Genomic DNA, 21,918 nt, shown 5'->3' with positions numbered 1-21,918 from the left:
GAAGTGAGTAAAAAGAGGTTATCTGCCAGCCGTTGTTACAGTCATGGATGTACAAACACACATGTGGTGTATGTTTGGAAAAGATTGGGTTTCAAAGGGACGTAAGGCCTTCCTTGTAACTCAAACCAGATACACACTCGTACATTTCATTTCTCAGCATCTCTGTAAGCACCCTTCTTGTTCTGTGAGATCAGCTTTGAAAAACTACCCCTTCCCCATTCAAATTTATATGTTTGCATAGCTTTGTTTACATATGAAAGACTAAAACTTGTGATACAAACTAAACTGCTGATGCTGGGAGTGAGGCAGCTGGTATTTATCTACAGCAATAAAAGGCAGTTGTTAAAACCCCAGTTCTCGCTTCTGGGCCAGGGCTATGATGTTGCCATATAGCAACGCCTATATGCTGTTTGGTCTTTCGATGATGAATGGTAATTCACTAATGCTATTGTTCTTCCCCTTGCCTTGGGGACAATCTTTGTTTTACTCTCCCAAGTTTAGTGGCATTTAATGCTCATAAAAACATGTCAGGGAGACTGATAAAAACTGACTTTGGTAGGTAGTTCAGAGGCCTGGGATTTCTCTTGCAAAGACATTTTAAACCCCCACTCACCTCTGATGCAGAAGGTGCCTTGAAGTCTGTGTCTGCCTGGAACCAGTAACACTGGTTTTAGAGACTAATTGCAGTTCTCACTCCTGGCAAAACCCTAAGAGCCGCATAGTCTCCAAGTGTTTTCATTGAAGTGGGTCAGCAGAACGTGAAGGCGTTTGTGGGGGGATGCCTTTCTCTTTTTATTGTTATTAATTCAGTTGTTTTGTAGCTAGGCCACTTGAGTGGAGGGCTGGAACAATGTGGCCTTCAATCCTCTCAGCTAGAAGAGAGAATTAAAAGTAGGTCTGCAGCATTCATGCTGAATGTTAAACCGCTGAACAATTGAAGGAGGGAGGGTGGAACCATCACAAGTGGCTGTGTTTCTAATTGTGATTCTTCCCCCCCCCCCCTTTTTTTTTTTTTTGGCAAATGAAGGATCTTGGGCAATGGTCCCAGCAGAAGGGATTAAAGCGATCATTCTACCTGAAGAAAGACTCTTTCCTGCTCTTCAAGGTGAAGTTCCCAAAAGCTGTGATTCACAAGTGGGGCTGGTATGTTTGTTTCCTGTGGTTGCAGAGGCAACAGAGCTGAACCCTAAATGAGTTTTAGCTTATAAACCGTTTCCTCTCCAGGGTTGTTTGTAAACGTTTTCCTCTTTCGGGCTATTTGTGAGAAGCAGTGCCTGGGAGTCACCAGGGAACTGTCTCGCACATCCTGTATCTGGCCTCACACCACCCCCCCCACACACACACTAGCTGTCAGTGCAGGTCAAAACAGGCAGATTGTCCCTGCCTTTCCTCTGCTTTAATAGGGTGTGCTGTGAGCTGCCATGGCTCAGCACCTGGTTATTCTTGAGCAACTCGTCCATCTCCACCCTAGGGGCAGTCATTTTGTAAGCTGTGCTGTCCCTGCTTGTGAGTTACAGCCCAAACTCACGTAGAAAGTGCAGTGGTGACTCCTTACCTCTGCTCGGTACTTTTTGTTGATGAGATTCAGCACTGCTTTAGTGCGCTTGCTTCAATAGTTACTAATTTTAGTGCCTAACTCCCCTAGATGGGGAGAGAGCAGCATCTGTCAATCTGGCAGGCATGCCTCACTGAGTATAGTACCAGTAATGTCAAGCATTCTTTCCTGTCACCCAGATACCAAGTAGGGGGTATTTAACATGACGATATCCAAATGTCAAATAGAATGATGCTTGGTCTAAAAAATGTGAGTGTCTTATGAGAATTCCTATCACCAGGGTAGTGGTGTCTAAATGCTAGGCGCTTGGTATGACCTTTGTGGACTGTTTGCAGGCATGGTTTGTATCGCTATTCAAACAACCTTAGCTAACTGCTGACTCATCGCTAGTTCGACTCTACAGATCCCATTGCTGAAGTATAAAACTTGTTTCAGCAGCACTCATTAGCTGTGGAAGGCAAACCTAACTAGAGTTCCTCTGTAATCACCATGAGATCAGAGGTCTCATGTAACCTGAGTAAGAATATAAAAAAGTGTCCACACAACTTTAACAGGGATGCATACCAGTCCCAGCAGACTTATTTCAGTGAGGAGGTAGGAGCTGCAAATTAAAGATACTTGCAGCTGGAAAATTCCTTTTCAAATAACAGCAGGTCACTGTGACATTGGAAATGGTTGCAAAAAGCTCCAGTGAGACCACAACCCTTGCATGCTGCTGCCCCCCCCCATGTATACAAGGTTTCCTGAGAAATCTGCTGAGCTCTGTGCCCCACAGTCTTAGGGAGCTTCAAAGCTACAGGGCTGGAGTCAGTTAAAAGGGGAGTTGACAAGCTTCATGTTAGAAAGATAAGCTCGTGAACTTTGGGATACATATTTTGAAGAGAATTAAATGGAACAAAATTACTTGTAGTTGGTTCTTGCCTGTTTCTTTTACTGATTCAGGGAATAAGGTATTGTGTATGTATTAGAACCTGAGACACATGATGTGCAAAACATCAGTGATGACAGTTAGTGCTATCCTGTTGGCAAACAGGGGAACTTGGCTATGAATCTAAACCCTTCAACTTTGCCTGCCCCCTCCTCTGCTAATAAAAGAAGGTAGCAGTGTAATTGTGTTGTCAGAAGACAACATTTCTTTCAGACTTTCTATTTGTTGTTTTTTTTTTTTAACTAATTCAACACAATCTTAGAATTTAACTTGTTTCTCTGCTGTAGTAGGTGTAGGTACACACACTGCATTGGTCTCACCAGTGTTTGTTATTGTTTCTTTTTAGTATGTACATTGCCTCTTTACATAGGTGGGGCAGAGAACAGCAGCACTGTTACAACTGTTTGGGGAAGTCCTACTACATGGTAGACCTACGGCAAAGAAATCATCAAACGTGAATGAAATGGTGAGGAATATACTCCAAAAATGCCAAACTCTGATTCACTTACTGGAAGATGGCTGTAGGCCACCTGAACTGCAAAGAGGAGGATAAACTGTTGCCATGGAGTGCTGGTTACAACTGCGTGATTATCAGAAACCCAACCTGGTAGCAACTACAGCCAAATTTGGAGGAAGTTACAGTGTGGAGGGATGAGGCTTGTAGGAAGTACTTGAGTGTACTCTGTTCCGGTTGAAATGCATGCAGCCTGCAGCCCCTAACATTTTCTGCCCCAAGCTCCAGACACAGAATTTTGGTAACCGATGAGCCATCTAAACTGATGAGTATTAAAATACCAGAAAGACAAGATAAGGGCTGAGGCACTGAAGTATTTCCTGATGCAGCTGATCACAGACATGACTGTCTGTTGAGATCCCAGTAGTCTGCCTTCTACAGGGGCTGGACACCAATGTCTAGGCAACTCTTTAGGTAGCTCCTTACTTTAGCAATAGCTCTTCCAGGGTTGTTTTATATGTGATGTTCCACCCACTCCCCCTCTCACCCCCCTTTCCTCCTGTCCTTTATGCAAACACTCGAATGCCTTCCACATGTCCAGAGGCCTGCGTCTAACCCCTTCTATTACAAGCTTTACACATGCCTAAGGGTTGAGGCCCTGAAGTGAGAAAGGCATTCCCTTCCCTGCTTTGTGTACCACACCTTGGGCCTCAGCTTGAGATAAGATTCAAAGCAGCTAATAAGCTGTAAGGCAGGCTTTGCAAATTTTGATGAGTAAAAATTCAAGCACCTCCAGGATTAAGGAGCATTTCAGTGCTTTGAAAATGCTGGCAGTATCTAAATGGGACATCAGTACCTCATAGATTTCAGGCTCTTGGCTCAAACCAGATTCTTGTGCACATCAGTGGATGCAGGGCAGTAGGGCAGCACATGACAAAACTGTCATTTGAGGGCAGTAGGTAAGGAGGCTAGGAAAATAGGAGACTGTTTTGGCTGATACTCTTACTGGCAACATCCAGAAGATCATACCCTACACCAGGGTTTCAGGGCTGGCAATTGTGCCTCTTCCACCACTGATCTCAAGTACTGCTATGAGAGAGCAAATGTCAAACAAAGGAGTGCTGGCTGCTTATTTTCACAACCGCTTTGCAGACTGGAAGGGTACTTTACACATATGTGACTGATTCTGGATTATTCTTACCCGTGACAGATTTAGTGCTCGCACACACCCTTTGCAGGAATGTTTTTGTTACCTACTGCTGGTTTTGAAAGTGACTATAAAAGCAGGGAAAGCATTTGGAAGATGCTGTTATTATGAACAGGTTAGGGTGTGTTTATTTTATTTATTCTTACTCCAATCCCTCCATGCCTCCCTTAAGCCCATTCACAGGCTTTCCTTTTACAGGAGCATTGTACTGAATTCAGTAAGGTCACCTAAAAGAGGTCATTTCAGCAACATTATGTGAGTTTCCAATATTTACCCTTACATACCAATAGTAATTCTGGCTCATTTCCTGACTCTGCTGTTCTTAGGGTTTTTTTGGTCTTTCATTTGGTTTTTTTTTTTTTTTTTTTAACTTTTGTGGGTTTTTAAAGGTACGGTTTCCTTGAGTTTCAGCCTCTAATCACTATTACATTAGTGACTTTCTTATACAGTTTGCCCCTATTTCTGTGGCAGTTGAAATGTTCATATGGCGAATCTCCTTGCATTTCTCTGCTATATGCGGCTGATGTCAGACACCTGTAATATCTAGGCATGTCCTTACACGGTCCACAAAGCTTTGTTTCAGGCTTTTTTCTTTTACCTCCCGGAAGCTATGGAGAAAAGGACAGCAAAAAATCTGTTTAGAACAAAAGTTGGCTAGGGGTAAGGGCAAGAAGTTTTATCCCTGGAAATAAAAGCAATGCGGCATGAAGTTATTTCTAATATGGGTACCTTTTAATGAATCTATGCTGCTTAGGTGATTGAAGACATTAAATTGGCCTTTCCCTAAAGTAAGTAATTAACTTTCAACACAGAAAATTAAATTGCTTAATATTATTACACAGCTATCTGAACAATACTTCTACTGTCTTGTGGCTTTTATTGCTTTTTTGCCCCCGGCATTTGTATGTAATCATGCAGACACCATGAGACGTATTGAGTAAATAAATTGGGGCCCTTTGCACAGTACAATCTTGTTTTATATAGTCTTATACATATGCTATTTTCATAGCCAAGTAATAAATAAGAGCAGAGTTAAGAGAGAAACTTTGGGCAACGCCAGTCTGTCCTATAATACATCGTCAGAAGTAGTGTGGACTCCTAAAATAAGCTATGTCTTTATTGGGAGAGAGACTCCTGAGTTGACTTCAGTAGGAATTTTGCTATTAGGCTGACGTATTTCCTACTCCTACACTGTGAAAAGCTGTCTGAAGAGCAACTTCTGTGTCAATGCTCACAATGCTCCCAGGGCTCCAGACAGGTGAGTAGGTCTCTCTCTCGGTGTTTGTACAGTGTCTAGCAAAACAGGCAGCGGTTGTATGCATGTGAAATTATAATGTCTTAAGGCATTTCCATAATAAAAGTAATAAGCACTTTTCCAGTGGAGGTGACAGAAGCTCTGTTTGAACAGCTTTTGCTGGGCCCTCTCTAATTCATGAGAACATAATTTTCACCTCTGGCTTTGGCTAGGCTGATTTAGCAGCTTTCTGTTAGCAGTGTTCTAGATAACAAGTGGCAAACAGAATATTCCATGGCTGTCTCATCCTTTCTTATCCTACAGCCTAATGACAAAAGGAGACAATTGTGCCTTGTTTGCTAACTACATGCTGTGCTTTATCTTGCATTTTGGCTTATGTTGTCACCAAGTTGCTAATCACCATTCTGTGACACAGTCTGCACAGCTACTCCATGCACCTCCTGGCTGCATTACCCAGGCATGGTATCGCAAAAGAGCAAACACAAGCATTGGTACCTGTCGATAACTGCTGCTTAGAGCAAAGTTGTTCCTTTTGCCAGTCAGTGCATCATCATATCTCCAGGCCAATAAATAAACACTATTATGCATCATCTGGGTACCATATGGTCTGTATGCTTCTGACTAGAGCTGAGTTATGTGCATCCAGTAGAACCCTCCAAGCAGTCAGGTGAGATTGCTATCTTCCAGCCTCAGCAGTGGTCTGCCTTAGCAGTAGTAAGGCTTCCACACCACTGTGTTGTGAGGAGAATCAGGGAAATCCTCTTGTACCAGAAAGATTTTGTTCCCTTAGGGAAGTGCTGGAAGTTCTGCTGACCCTCCCAGGCACAGATGAATAAGTAAGCTAGCTGTTCCATGTCAGTCATGCTGCACAGCCTACAGCTCTGCATGCTAGTGTCTGCAGCTATAATGCCCCCTCAGACAACTTGTCTTGTGTTTGGATGTCTGAAACTGTGGCTTAAATGAGCTCATCTTATGCAGCTTTTAATTTGTCTTGCAAAAGAAGTCCATTCTACTTTGGACTCTTGCTTTGGCACCATGCTTGAATGGACAGAACCAACATACTTTGCTGGAAGTGACTGGGTTAAATGTGTCAGCAGGCTAAGTTCTTCCACACAGAGAAAGTGGAAATGAAGTCTGAATCAATTCCTAGAGTAGCACAAATTAGTGAGCTACTAAGAGCCCTCAGAGAGGCTCCCAAAGAGCTTTTCACTTAACCCAGGTAATTATAGCTGCAGGTGCCCATGTAAGCATGAGTCACATAGGTGAAAGTAGTGTCGAAGACTCAGCAAGACTTGTTTTATAAGCCTAGGAACTGAGTTCAGTGACATTATATTGACCTTACTGCCAAGACAGTCCTCACCCTAATGGCTAGCCAGAATTAAAGCACATTATGGTCATTTGAAACACCTGGGACTATGACAAATTGTATTGGCCAAATCCTAGTCTACATCCATACAAGTAAATCCAGTGCTCATACAAGTTTGACAGGGAAACTTTGGCTCCATGCCTGCAACTCATTTTTTAACAAGTGAAGATCTGTTTCCATCCTAAAGTATTTGAAAGGAACTTCTGTTTTTGAGAACATGAGATAACTGAGGTAACAAATTACTTCATCATCTACCAATGTCCTATAAGCAAGGGTGCACAGGTTTTGCAAAACCTTCCAGGTTTCAATCCATCCTGAACTTGGGCTTCTCTACAGAGTGAACTGTACTTTTATTGTCTTAAGTGCTTATATGCCTGATTTCTTTTTCTTTATCTTTACTTTTTTTCTCTAGAAGATACATACCATAGCTAATGTTCTAGGCTAAGCTGAACATCTTCATTGTTATTTCTGGCCTAAAGCCATATGTGGTCTACAGTGTGATGATGTTTTTGGGCCTCACTTGTGTCTGACTCCTTCACAGCCTGATTCCAGCGATCATATGCTGAACATGTTTAGCAAAGGTAGGTAGCACTGAATTAAACACAAGCACAGTGGCAACTAGTGCAGAATCATGTCTGATAAGATTCATGCCTTTTGCATTCCATCTCAATATGCAGAGCTTACATACAGCAAGTAGAGACCTGCGTGCAATTTCTTTTTGAGCTTGAGAAAGCTGAAGGCTCTTACAGCAGAAGCTATTCTAGACTGAGACCTTTTTCTGCTCTTCCTGTTGAAGCTGGACTTCTAAAGGAGGGTCAGATTCATGGAAGGACAAAGAAAGACAGAAGGAGACAGTATGTGTGCCTGGCTCTAACTCAAATGTTTCTGAAGCACTTGACAACAGGCTTCTTCAATGTGAGGCCCAATACATTTTGTGCATTTTGGTAAAGCAAAAAATTCCTCAGAAGAAGCCAGGTTTGCCTTTTCTCTTAGGAAGTGTTCTTACTGAACCATAAAACTAGGTTCAGTATTTTCTTTTTTCTACCTCCTTTTATATTTTGTACATACCTTTATTATTGGTCTTTCTTTCTGCCCAGTTAAGAGGTTTCCCTTCCTAGTATGATGGCTGACATCAGTCTCATATTTGTATACAAAATTTTATCTTTTTATTGGATATACTACTGGTGAACTGCAGACACAAACTGGGTGATGGGACTTCATCTGCTGCATTAGTTGTAATGGCAATTACTAATATAGGGTCTGAGTTATTAAGGATTATTGAATTTGTATTTTTTTCTTAATAGAGCAACCGTTGTATCTGTATTTAATGGAAACTCAGAGTTAAGCTGCTGGTTTCTGATTTCCTGTTGATTAGGTTTGGGTACTGTGTTCTGCAAGGACATAGCTAAGAGAAAGAGTTTGTTTACACTCTTCACTTCCACTTGGGCCTAAACTTCTAGCCGGTGAATTTCTGTAGTTTTCAAGAACACATAGACAATGGGGCCCTTTTCTGCCCTTCATCTACAGGCTCTTCCACTATACATCCAGTAGAGCACAAGTATAACCTCCATTACATCTATAACTGCTGATGGGGCTGCGGTGTGTGCAGGCAAGGAATGAACTCCTTCACTATGTAACTCAGGAAGCAACTGCACGTCAAAATTCCCCCAACTGGGGGAAAGGTCACAGGACAAATCTGGACCTGCTATTCCTGGTGAAACACCTGCAGTGTACAACTTTTATGCATTCTCTCTCTTGACCTGCCCCCTCTTTTAACAGTCTTTAAACATTCAACAGAAAGATGCCCTACATAAAAGCCCTACATAGCAGGTATAGCCTAGGCCTATGACACGTGGAAAATCGTGGAAGAGCTCCTTGGGTTCCTAGAATGGTCTTCAGTGCCAAAGCACCCAAAGCAATGTTTCAAGTTTTAAGCCTAATTTAGAGGTTTAGCGTTTGCCAAACCTAAGTAATTGTAGAGGGCAGGGGGAGAAGGGGTGGTACATAGGAGCATACCAAATCTGCACTACCCATTAGGACTCCTCCTGCTTAGGTGGTACATGGAACATATCAAATCTGCGCTACACATTAGGACTGCTCCTGCTTAGGTTCCTGCGCTACCCTACCCTCAAATACCAGTCTTGCCAATTTTTAGCTTCCTCTCAGCAGAGCTGTTATGCCACAGCCCAAGCATACCAACAAAGAGACCTCCATGCCTTTAAACAGTGCTACTTTTCCAGGCATGGATTTTCCCTGCCCTCAGCTCCCAGCCAGACTGGCTCTCTGGTGCAGGATTAATTTGGCGGAAGGGCACCTTCAATACACTCCCATTGGTTTTGCTTACCATAATGGAGAACAACAGCATAATGGTCAAGCATGGGGAGAAAGGGAGCATACAAGTGCCTGCATGAGTGAATTCATGCATTTACACTCTTTCATTTTCTCCAGATGTGGTGCTTAGGGTTTGTAACATTGCAGTAAGCTGTGTAGCTCTGTCGATGTTTTTGCAGCGTCCTGTGGGAGGATTCATCTGTCCCTACCCCATATCCTGGCAGAAGTAGCATTGGTATGGCAAATCATGAAAGCAAACTGGCTCTGGCTTCACATCTGTGGTTCCATCAGTGGCAAGGCATTGATCCAGTGGCTCATTCTCTCATGTGTGTTAAGTTATGCAACAAGCCTGCTTGTTTGCAACTCTTGTTTTAAATTGTCTGGGATTAAGTCTATTCCACGCTCCAGATAGGTCCGTTTTCAGCTGTCTGACCCAGGCAACCCTTTGTATATCTGCTGCATCCCAAGACATCCTGCTCTCAGCTTTGGGGCTATGCAAGTCAGCACATTCCCTTTCTCCTGGCACATTTCTGTACAAGCCTGCCTCTTCTCAGCTTTCTAAGCCAATTTCAGCGATGTCAGCGTGTGCTACATTCCACACCTTTCTAGTCCCAGTTTCTATCTAAACTCCATGAATCGAAGAACAGCACAAGACAATCTGTTCACAGTTCCTGATCCAGTCAGAATATACCCATGTGAAATACTTTTGGTCCAGCTGACACGATTGCAGAGGAGAAGGAATTAGGATCAAGCATCACTGTCTTATTCCATCTTTCTGGGCTGCCATGGAAGAGAAATAATGGTACTAAAAGGGAATCACTATGGACTAAAGGAAGCAAGAATCCTAACAAGGAAAATGCCTGCATAACTAGTATATAAGCAGTAATTAGTACATAAGATGGTACCAAGTTCAAGACACACAAAAACTATCAAAAGAAAGGAAAGCATTAGTAATTGTGTTATTAATTACCTAGTGAAAAAGATTAATAAAGATTAAAATTTCAACTGTATTTCGTGAAAAACCTAGGAAGATGAAACAACGGTGCTTTCATGATTCACTCACTGAAAAGGGAGCTTTTGAGATTTAACAGGAAGCAGTCGGACTGTCAACATGAAAGGAGCGATTGATCAGAGGAGAGTGCAGAGGAGCTCCCGTTACAGAGCAAGCGCAGGAAATCTGTATGATGGGCAATAATTGTGACGACGGAGAGCCCAGACCAAATGTTATAGGGGGCTTCTTAAGTGATGAGAAGGATTAAGAGCTTACTGGTATGAGTTAAAAGGAGGCAAACTAGTAGTAATAGAAGTTAGGGGGGAAAAGGGGAGGCGTTTGAAGGAAGGAGAGAATTTACATTAATACAAAGATCAAAATTCTTTGCTTTGGGTTCAGGGAAAAGGCCAAATGGAGAAAACAAACTGACTAGAGAGATGAAAGTTACTAGTTTTGAAAATGGAGTACAGATTATTAGTGTCTTCTGATAGCAGTGAATGACAGAAATCAGTGTGCTGTTGACAGCAGTGTAGAATACGGTGGCATCAGTATATCTGACAGATGAGGAAAGCTATTATCTTTGTACTTTCTTCTTGAGAATCCCAAATTACTTTGTGCTGCAATTCTTTAGAGGCATGGAGAAAGTTCCTGGTCTTGAAAGAAGATACCAGTAGGCCAAATATAACTGCTCATGTTCATAATAGCTAGAGGAGAAAGGTTAGCAAGGGATGGAACAAGATGGTGAAATCTGGCTGAAATAGGAACAGTATGTTCAGAAAGGCACTGGCCGGTCATTTGCTGAGTGATGAGATCATGGAAAAAACATACAGAATGAAAGAGCATCAGGTAGGTGAGGTCAGGAGCGGTTCTGGGAGATAAGCAAGGAATCATTCCCAGCAAAGGCAAGACTGAACTGACTGTACTGAGTGCAATCAGACTGAGACAAAAAAAAAAAAACAACAAACAAAAACCGGAAGGAAAATTCAGATCAAACCACACTTCAGTTCTGCTGATTTGCTTCGTCTAGAAGTTTACTTAATATTTCATATAGAAATCAAGAGTTTGCATTGATTCCACTCCTCCATAGTCAGTTTCAATAATGTAACCTCAGGACTCTGACAGCCATTTTAAAGCAAAAGTAGGAAACTTCCTGGAAATCAGAGATCTTGCTATCAACACACCTGGGACAATCCATCCAGATGTGTACAGAACATACACAAAAAAAATAAAGTGAAGTAACACCATCAAGTTCAAATTTTATTGTCTTCTGTGCCCCCCTGCTTTTTCTACCTAGGAAAGAGGTGTATAGATCAAGACTCCTGTTTTCCCTCTGATGAGCACTGTCCTCTGTGCGCTGCCCTCAGACAGGGGATGGAGGCTGGGACAGCTAAAGGCAAAGGTTTGCAGGAAAGGGGGTGTTATGAATTGGAGGGTGCCAGCAGACGAGGAGAGAGAGAGAGGTGGATGGATAAAAGAATAGCCAGTGAAGCTCACGGTTTGGCACTACAAGAGGCAACAGCCTCAATTAACAGGGCTCCACAGGGCACACTGTGGAGGGACCAGGTGAACACAGCATATGGGCTGCAGTCAGGGCATGTAGGCTGGGAACCAGCTGGAAAATTCTGGTGAGGGACAGCACTGCCCTGTTTCTAATCTCCTCTTGCTTTGCCTTTTGAATTTTTTGAAGCCACCTGTCATCCTTACTCATGAAGATTCATTCTTACCCTGGAAGCGACCTTACAGATTTCAATACTGATACTAAATGTACAGACACAAATGTGTCATACAGAGCATTTAAAGGTAAAATGGTGATCTAAAAGTAATATGAAGATAAACATTCACTCCACAAAATAGCTTTCTGCATATAGGTTTTGTTGTCAAGGCTGTGCTGCAATATCATTAAGTGACTAAGATCAGGATTTTGGGCTGACTGGGACTGTTTTGCTATCCTGCATGGGCTTTCACTGGCAGAGAGACCTATACTGCCAGTACGGTTTTACAGCAGACAGCTTTATATAGATACTGAGTAAACTATCAGTGCTCAGGAGAGGCCAAATGCTACTACCAGTGAAGAAAATGCTGAAGGTAGCTGGCAAGCAGATCCACTGGAGACATGCAGGCAGAAATCCTCCCATATTCAAATAATATATAATCAAGTCCAGAAAAGAGTAATACTGAGATCTGAATCAGGTACTACTCGGCAGTGTTGATGTGCAGAGAACCTGACACAGTGGAGCTTCAACAGGACAGCTCCTCCTCCTTCCTCCATTGATGACCAAATATTGGACCTAATGGGCCCTGAGGGTTCCCTGCTCCCTTCCACATTATGGATAACAACAAGGACCCATCCTGAGAGATGAGAAGTTATGTAGGCAGCTATTGCTGCTCTTCAGAGAAGGGAAACCAGCTAAAAAACCACACAGGAGCTGAGATTAAAACTGAAGAGTTTCTGGCTGGGTGCCCTCTGGAGGTCATAGCACTCTTTCCCGTTAGAAAGAAAAACATTTGATTTACATAGAAATATTTTTGGCAAGAACGTGGAAAAGACACACTATATGATAGATATGGTTTTGATTACACTTTGAAAGTCTGCCTGAGCGGAAACAGTAGCAGCAAAATAGTTTGCTACCCCCCTCCAAACTTTAAAATAAGGCTTTTCTGCTTAGCCAAATATTAAAATGACATTTCACTGCAAGTTCAGTCAGCTCCCAAAGCTGCTTTCTCTTTACTAAGAAAACTTTTGACTTGCACATTAAACAACGATGGGTAAAAATAATCTTGATTGATCATGCATGGATCACCTCCTCCTGTTTATTTAAATGTTAACCCTGTATCTTTTCCTTTTCTCATTACAACCATCACTTTAACAGCAGACTTGCATTTAATGTTACAGGAGCCTTTTAATGGTGCCTTACGAATATGAACAGAGACAGAAGTTATTTTTGCAAGTACTTGTTGCACAGCACTACTGCTGCAGCAAACACTGTGTTAGAACATGTGTGGCAAAAGCCATATAGCTAAAATTATTTGCAGATCTCCATTTTAAACTCTGACTTCATGTAATTCAGATATCCCATTCATGGGTGGAGTTCCAGGGAGAAATATTTTTCCTCCTTTTGTATAAAAGTTATTTCTATCTCAAACTGGAAGTATTTTGTTGCTGTCAATGTTCCTGCTGTTCTTTAATCTCAGACGTTGTGGATGACAGCCTGGAACAGAACCGTAGAATACCATTTATTTTGGTGCAGATCCTTGAACTTTAGAGAAAGGGCTGGCAAAATGGGGATTCAAATACTGGACCTGGACTGTTCCCAGTCAGTCAGGATATGAGCAAAGAGTTTTCCGATTTTATTTTCATACTCATACTGGAGTTTGAGTTTCTTCTTTAGTCATTCTGTTATACAGGCATCATGAAAAATATGTCACTTACCAAAACATTCTGACTCACTAAGGCCTCACCTACTATGACCAATCTCACTGGAGTCCTGTTTTCTCCTCTTTGACTCTAAGTCACAACCTTGGCAACAGTCCAGTTGCAAGACTGGGCAAACTGAATCTCCTGATAAAATTAACATGATCAGCTATACAGCTGTAAGTGTAACTGTAAGTACATATTTGAATTTTCAAGCCAGAGAAAATAATGTACAAGGTAAATATTCATGTTACTAGATGCACTGCACAGCAAAGACCAAGGTATCAAACACAGAATTTGCTTCTCTTTCCACAGACACGTAGCTTAACAACTTACCAAAGTTGTCTTTAATGCATCCAGCATTCCTGGGCAAAACTTCTTTAATATATTACACTGGCATTCTGCTAAACTAGCATTCTGAACCTACGCAAACACTTTTTCCATAACATTTACTTAAAAGTTTTCCATCGAAATCTTGGTGGTGGTAGGCAGGTAATTACCATTCTAAGCAGACAAGGGTTCTTTAATAAAACAAAGTTTTTCACATAAAACTGGAAATTAAAACAGCCACATCAAATCTGGTACCTGGGAGGTGTATCTGATTAAAGAGGGATCATGAGTGGCACCTTCTGATCTGGAAATGCCCTGCACCCATTATATTAGGGCACACTAAACGAGAAGCCCTCCTCTCTGTGGGCCGCTGGCATAGGTCTCACACTGACAAAACTACCGTCTCTTCCATAGTCAGCTGAGGCACAGTGGTCACAAGGTTCAATTGGCACCCTGAAGGCTGCTGCCTTGAATACTGGGGAAAACCCAGGTTCAGAACAGAGAACTCAAAGGAACTAAGGTCTTGAATCTATTGCAATGCCACATGACCAGAGTCATCTCACAAACTAACCTACTGACAAGGTTACTTTCACTAGTGGAGCTGGGTGTGCTGGGCAAAGGGGACACACATGTCAAATGGAGTGCTGCTGGATTTGTTGCTTTGGCTGGACCTCCTACATCACCACTGCATGCAAAGCGTCCCACCAGGGAAGGTAAGACCTTTCACATTCACCAGGACAAACACCCAATGTAACTGTAAAGCAGAGCCATGCTTCTAAGACCTGTCTTTTTTACATGAATTCAGCAGTTCAGGCCCTATTATGCTCTCTCCCCTTTGGCAGATAAAGAAATTTTCCCTGTTGAAATGCCACTGTACTTTGCCCTTTGAACAGACAAGGAACCACTGACAAGACCACTACTGGTGAAGGAGAGCTCAGTGTGCCAGATGAAGGGAAAGCCCTGGCTAGGCAGGTTTCTCCCCAACCTGCTCCCTCTACCAGGAGGTACATACCCTCCCTTTGCCAGGCTGCATGTGAGGTGCTCCCACTTGGCTGTCCCAGCTCTCACAGAGAAATAGACCTGCTGCACAGGAGGAGTGGCACACTGCTTGTAAGGTTTTGACTTCCAAGCAAAAGGCATGGTCATTGGTCTGTGACAGTTCCAGCCCCCGTTCCGTAAACATCTCTCCCAGAAATATCCAGCCTTGCTGCCTACCCCCAGGAAAAATGCCCCCGCTCACAAACTGATAAAGAAGCCCTTCCCAAAACCGCAACTGCAGATATGACTCCTACATGCATATAGCTTAAATCAATGATGAAGGATGAAGCAGGGCCCTTTTAAGGTTTAACTGAAAACTGCGTTGTCTTTGCCTTTACCTGATGTACCAGAGCAGCATGGCTGCGCAGTCTCACTGCTCAAAAGTGCCATCAGAAGGAAGGAGACTGCTTGTGAGCCTTCATGTTAGAAACTGTGATAACTTCATGTGCATAAAAATAACAAGGAGCAGCATGCAGTGCCTCCACAAAAGAGCAACTGAATTGATTTATCTTTACATGTAATTATGTATCTTAAATCTGTCCTAACTCTACTTTACTGCTGCTGAGACATGGAAAAAAAACACTTTGAACTCAATTTGTTAAGTCAGGCCTAAGCATCAACCCTACTTTTTTCAAAACAACAGTGCAAAAAAAGGTAAGTAGATAAAGCATGAAATATTTGTCAGCATAAACTGAAATAAGCACTGAAAAGAGAACTGTGGAAAAATATGTTGTACTTGCTACAGTTTAGGCCACATCCTGATTTCACATCCTGATTTAATTCAGCACAAGTCTGAAACAATGCCGCTTAAATGCCGCTTAAATCCACTTCACATTTACCCCAGGTAACTGAGCAAATGAAAACCTGGAATGAAATTAAACCTGGTGCTAAATTAATGGTTAGGCTTAGGAGCACAAATGAAAGTATAATATCAAAAACTGTTCTTCCCCTTCCTTCATGTCACATTGCATTTCAAACATATCCAGGCACTGAAACTATTGCAGAGTTGAGCAGTTCCTTAATTACAGGAACTTAGTTTTCAGAAGCACCAAAGGTTTGTGCTTTGAGTCTGCATGGGTTACTTATTCAGTAGCAGACTGAATTTAAGTAGTTGGTTTTGCTCTAGAGAGCTCTGTGCGGCCACTGAATCTATCAGGCTGCAAGTACAGCTTGCTGGGTTTATCCAAAAAGGTTGCTCAGTGTCCCACTGCCTGCCAAGACTGAAATAAAGCAATTGTTTTACTGATCTTCTGCCCGTGATGTAAAGCCTATATATTTTCCTGTCTTCCAGAGTCTATGAAAATGCTCTTGAGAGCAAGAAATCCTGACTGTTAAATCCTTCCTGTTGGAAAGGAGGGGGTAGGTGTTCCCCCAAGCCTACTATGATCATATCTTTAGTTGAAATGCAGTCAGTCCTTTTCCTAGTCACATTTTCAAATGGGTCAAGAAGCATCTAGGAACAAGAATAAATGTTTCTTTCCTTGTAACAAGAACCTAAAAATATAGATCTGTTCACTAAGAAAAAGAGATACTTTCATGAATGCTTCAAGGACAATCCTACATTTTTTGGTTTTCATTCTAAAATGACAATACTGGGACATATATAACTAATGCTTCCCTGTATCAGTAACTCCAACTTGAACAACATATAAACACAGAATTAAAAATCCAACATCAAGTGATACTTGATGACTAAGTCCACTATAAACACTATTGATTTCTGCAAAAACTGCTTTCCAACCCTGGAGGTAGAGTCCACTTTCATGACCTGATGTCCTCAAACCCCTCCTAGCATTACAGGTATGTCACTAACTGAAGCAAACCCCTGGAGTCTCAAAGCAGAAACCTTCAAGCAGGCTCTTCCTCCAGCATGTTCACCGGGACAACTGGAGGTCAGCTCTGAACATCCCTAAGCTACACGTAATGCTCACAAAAGGCAAAACAAGACCTTTCTCCCTGTATGTATGTGTAGCGCTTCTCCTATTAGCTTAGCAGTTATTTACAGCTACCATGGAAGATCTTGTTTCAGGCCCTTAAACTGGACTTTAACCCAAGGGTCTCTAACTCTGTGTAACACTGACTGTTGGGTAAGTCTCTATTAGGTAAGTTGTTTAAATAACTTTATAGAGCTTTGTATAAATAACTACATAGCCATTAAAATGAAGACACAAACCACATTCGGTGACAACGCAGCTGAGTGAGAGAGGAAGTAATTCTCTCTCTATGACTTGATAAATATTTAGTTACAAGAGACTGGGAGAGATCTGTTATCGAGCACACAGGAATCCGGGAGCTGGAACATTCCCCTGGGATGTGTGTCACTTCGTGACTAAACAGCATATGCTTGTTCTAGCTAATGACTGGCAGAATGACTCGCCAGATTTAAAGATCACAGCTTTAAAAAAAGTTTCCACAGTGTGGTTGGGAAAGAGCTTCAGGAGAGGATGATGACAGAGAGAGAAAGATCACAACCTTAAGCCTTAAGGAGGACTTGAACAGTCCTCGTGATACTGGAAATCACAGCTGTTCCAGTTCACCCTGCTGTTTGCACAGCCAGCTTAATATAGTGACCTGGAAAAACAGCAAGCCTTCCAAAAGAAGTTTTAAATGCAAGGGCAAGACATCATGAATAGCTATCTACTCACAGGTGGAGCGAGAACTGAAAAAAAACATACAGTGGACTGAAGACAAGGAACACCTCTTGTAACAGTTACAGACACAAACGTGAAACTGAATACTTGACAGAGTTAAGCAAGTGGCAGGGGTGAAATATTCAAAAATGAAACTCCCTAGAATTTACAGTGTTTAAATTCAAGCAAAGGAAAGTAGCAAGATGGTGTGAAAATACACATGTTTCTAACACCCACTTTGGTTTTCCTTGCCTCTCTCCTGTCATGTTGGATATAAACTCCTGAAACAGTGAATTTTGCCTCTGGAAAATGTGAAAATCAAATTTACCCAATTTTAGTTCTTCTAAATCATGGCCTTTTTAGTATGATCTCTAGGTCACAGAACAAGGAGAAAATGACGTACCACAAAAAGGCATGTCTGACCCAGACCTCTGGATCACAGATTTTTATCAATTGACCTGTAGGTGAGAGTTGATCACAAGGTATCAGAGATAATACTAAGCACAATGTAAACAGCTTTCCATAAACAAACACATACAAATAAATATATGGGGTAAGAGGGATAGTAACAGTCAAGTTAGATGTATTTTAAATTTGATTGTAAATGGGGAAACCATTCCAGCAACATTACACACAAACTAAGTCCCACCAGGGTGAGATCTGACATGACTCAGCATTCCCAATGCTGTTCCTTTCGTTTGGGACAGCCAGGCAGGAGCTGGTGTACACACTGTCCAGTTTCCTACTTAGTATGAATGAGGGAAAAGGACAGAGTGCAAGTATATCATTGCATGTATTCATTCCTTAAAGTAAATTCAGTCCAAGCCTTCCTTGGACAGTCAGTGTTGGGGATTAAGCCAGGGCTGACTGCCCAGTCAAACAAATGCCATTTACAAAGCTAGACTTTGCACTTCAGTAAATGCAGGGATGACCAGCAGCAAGAACTCAGGTCACAGGTCCCAAAATACTTTCAAAATTGATAACGGGATAACTCCACCTAACCGAAACCTTCCTCATTTAATCCACTGTGTTGAAAACAAATGGTAGTGCCACCGAAGAAGAAACATTGCAGATTTAGGTTTTAATTACTTTTTCAGGGCAGCTCCACCCCAGGATCCTGATGTATGGCTGAATTATGACACTTTACAGGGTGCTGCAAGAACACAGTATGTGGCTGCTTTCAGCTTATCAAAAGGAACAGGACGATTTAGATTAAACCTTTTTCCTGGGAGTTCATGACAACACGTTTTACCATAGGCTTCCTATAGGCTAGCAGTACATATGCAGTGGCAGCTATCACAAAACACAGTAGACACAGAATCACAGAATTATTTAGATAGGAAGAGACCTTTAAAATGAACAAGTCAAACTGTCAACCCACTGCCAAGTCCACCACTAAATCATATATCCCTAAGTGCCGCATCTACGCATCTTTTAAATACGTCCTGGGATGGTCACTCTAACACTTCCCTGGGCAGCCTGTTCCAATGGTTGACAACCCTTTCAGTGAAGAAATTTTTCCTAATATCCAATCTAACCCTTCCCTGGTACAACTTAATGCCATTTTCTCTCATCCTGTCACTTGTTACTGCAGTAACTCTCTGAGTAAAGAAATTCAAATGCAATGCGTTTTACATATATCTCCAAAGCTGCAGTCTCTTACAGAGGACACTTCTCAGAAAAGCTAATGTACTTATTTCCAGTAAAAGTTTTCTCTTTTTATTCTTTCCTCCTACCTTCTTTACTTGTTTGGTTTGTTGTTTTGGGTTTTTTTCTGTAAACAGTGAAAGAAAAGTTTATGAAGGAAGTACTCATTTGTTACAAACTGGTTAATGACACCAAGCTGTGTGGTTCAGTTGATACACTGGAGGGAAGGAATGCCATCCAGAGGGACCTTGACACACTTGTGAGGTGGGCTGATGCCAACCTCATGAAGTTTAACCATGACAAGTTGCAAGGTCCTACACCTGGGTTGCAGCAATCCCAGACACAGCTACAGGCTGGGCAGAGAAGAGATTCAGAGCAGCCCTGCAGAAAAGGACTTGGGGGTGCTGGTCAATGAGAGAATGAACATGAGCCAGCTTCAGTGTGCGGTCGCAGCCCAGAAAGCCAACCGTATCCTGGGCTGCATCAAAAGGAGTGTGACCAGCAGGTCGAAGGAGGTGATCCTGCCCCTTTATTCTGCTCTCATGAGACCTCACTTGGAGTATTGTGTGCAGTTCTGGTGTCCTCAACATAAAAAAAGGACATGGAACTGTTGGAACAAGGCCAGAGGAGGGCCACGAGGAGGATCAGGGGACTGGAGCACCTCCCGTATGAAGACAGGCTGAGAAAGTTGGGGCTGTTCAGCCTGGAGAAGAGAAGGCTGCATGGAGAATTCATAGCAGCCTTCCAATATCTGAAGGGGGCCTATAGGGATGCTGGGGAGGGACTATTCATTAGGGACTGTAGTGATAGGACAAAGGGTAATGGGTTAAAACTTAAACAGGGGAAGTTTAGATTGGATATAAGGAGGAAATTCTTTCCTGTTAGGGTGGTGAGGTACTGGAATAGGTTGCCCAAGGGAGGTTGTGAATGCTCCATCCCTGGCAGTGTTCAAGGCCAGGTTGGACGAGGCCTTGGGTGATATGGTTTAGAGCGAGGTGTCCCTGCCCATGGCAGGGGGGTTGGAACTTGATGATCTTAAGATCCTTTTCAACCCTAACTATTCTATGATCATTATGGCCTTACCACAATGCTTTATAACTGAGTTTGTATGCCTGTGTCTGCGAAGGCATTCTGTTAATTGCAGAAAAAGGGAGTGATTCTTAACAAACCTGAACTTTGGCAGCTACTTCATTATCTTAGTAGCAGATTCTGTAAAAGCTGCTTTATAATTAAGCTTCAGAAGTATCTCCGTACTATCACTCAGAGGTGAGGCTACACAGAACAACGGAAGACTACAACCAAGGTCAAGGTCTCCTCAGAGTCAGACAAGATGCAAAACCCTAATTCTTCAGCTTCAAAGGATAAAACCTGTGAGCAATAATTTCACTGTCAAAGCTAAACTCATGATAAAATACTATCAGATTGTCATCAGGTCTCAGTGTTCATTATGCAGGACACATCACCTCCTAGTAAGGCACAGTACCTAAATATAGGCTCTGGAACATTAACATTTGGTCCAATTCCCCCATTAGCATCCCCATTTTCCATTCTTAAACATGGATTGTGCCTTGCCCACAATAACACAGAAAATTAAGTCTCACAAAGAACTGAGCATCACATTGTTCCCCTTCTGTAAACACCGCCAGACTAGAAGTGCCCAAAAGCTGCCATGGAAGACAACAGACGTTTCTGCAAATTTTGCTCTTCTGAAAAGCAAGATTATTCATGGCATTAATAGCTGCAGGACCAAAGACTGCTGCAACTCTTCACTGAAATCTAAGGCTGAGCCACCAGGCCTGGGATAGTAGCTAACCTGCTGCAAGAGTCAGCTGAATCCAAAACCAACTATCTTTAAACCAACTTGGTTACTGTTTCTAGCTTTGGATCAGCGTTGCTGTCACGCAGGCCCAGATTCCTTGTGTAAAGGTTTCCCTGAGCCACACTACTTCCTGACCCAGCTATCATAGAACTTTAAACTATAGTCCTACATACGAGATTCCCTCTTCCCATTCAGTAACCTTTTATTTTCTCAGAACTCCTCCTCAGTGTTGTAGTTCTAGTTTAATGCATCCAGGTACTATCTCGCACACCAAAAAGAAAAAAAAAAAACAAAACAACCAACCAACCAAAACCATGTGGTACTTAGGCTTCATAAAGGAATTTCTCAGTCAGTTGCATTATTGCTAAGGAGTGCTGCAAAACCACGGAGTTCTGTAAAGCTTGCCCTTGCCACCACTGTAGTCTAAGTTTTGTCAGTGTTCTAAGCCAGGCAAAGATTTTCTGCTTTCACTCTATCGAAGCACCCCTGTTCACAGAGAATCCAGATCTGCCTCCTACCTGTCTCTTCGGCCAAGAAGGCTCTCCCTCCATTTATTTGCTCCTGCTGAGAAGCACCACATCTGTCAGCCTTGACAATTCCCTTCTGTAAAACAAACCAAAAGTAAAAATGAAAAATAAATTAAAAAATAAACCAGAGCCCTCTACTTCAAGGGCCTGCTCTGTCAGTTCTGAGATCAGAAAAATAATTGTCACACCATGGCTGTTCTCTATGATGTCTAAACATAACTCAAAATGGGTGTTCTAATGCGGTCTCCATTTTGAAGAGTGCAAAATTCCCCAGCAGAATGATGATAGAAATCTGCCAGATAGATTATAATGCTGATGCAGAAAATGTAAATCTTTGTGAAGTATGTGATTTTGTAAAGTATCTATAACAGTTTTTTTTTACCCTGGTGCATATAACCATATGTGGAGGCACAGATGTGTCACACAGA

General features: G+C 42.2%; 2 long non-coding RNA genes across 2 annotated transcripts; one reads left to right on the top strand and one right to left on the bottom strand.

Moving 5' to 3' along the window:
- The first annotated feature begins 8,578 nt into the window (after positions 1-8,578).
- Positions 8,579-11,335, top strand: LOC133213824 (uncharacterized). The gene is made up of 2 exons (XR_009725903.1): positions 8,579-8,818; positions 8,874-11,335. It is a non-coding gene; the product is annotated as an uncharacterized LOC133213824 (long non-coding RNA).
- Positions 11,336-15,530: 4,195 nt separating this feature from the next.
- Positions 15,531-19,071, bottom strand: LOC133213825 (uncharacterized). Its single transcript, XR_009725904.1, has 2 exons — positions 17,826-19,071; positions 15,531-16,320 (listed from the first exon to the last, which is right to left on the bottom strand). It is a non-coding gene; the product is annotated as an uncharacterized LOC133213825 (long non-coding RNA).
- Between the last annotated feature and the right edge of the window lie 2,847 nt (positions 19,072-21,918).

This window comes from Neopsephotus bourkii, unplaced genomic scaffold (assembly GCF_033783945.1).
Source record: "Neopsephotus bourkii isolate Nb327-2 ecotype Australia unplaced genomic scaffold, CSIRO-AGI_Nbou_v1 NB_846, whole genome shotgun sequence".
NCBI lineage: Eukaryota > Metazoa > Chordata > Aves > Psittaciformes > Psittacidae > Neopsephotus > Neopsephotus bourkii.
This window is presented reverse-complemented; position numbering and strand designations above follow the sequence as displayed.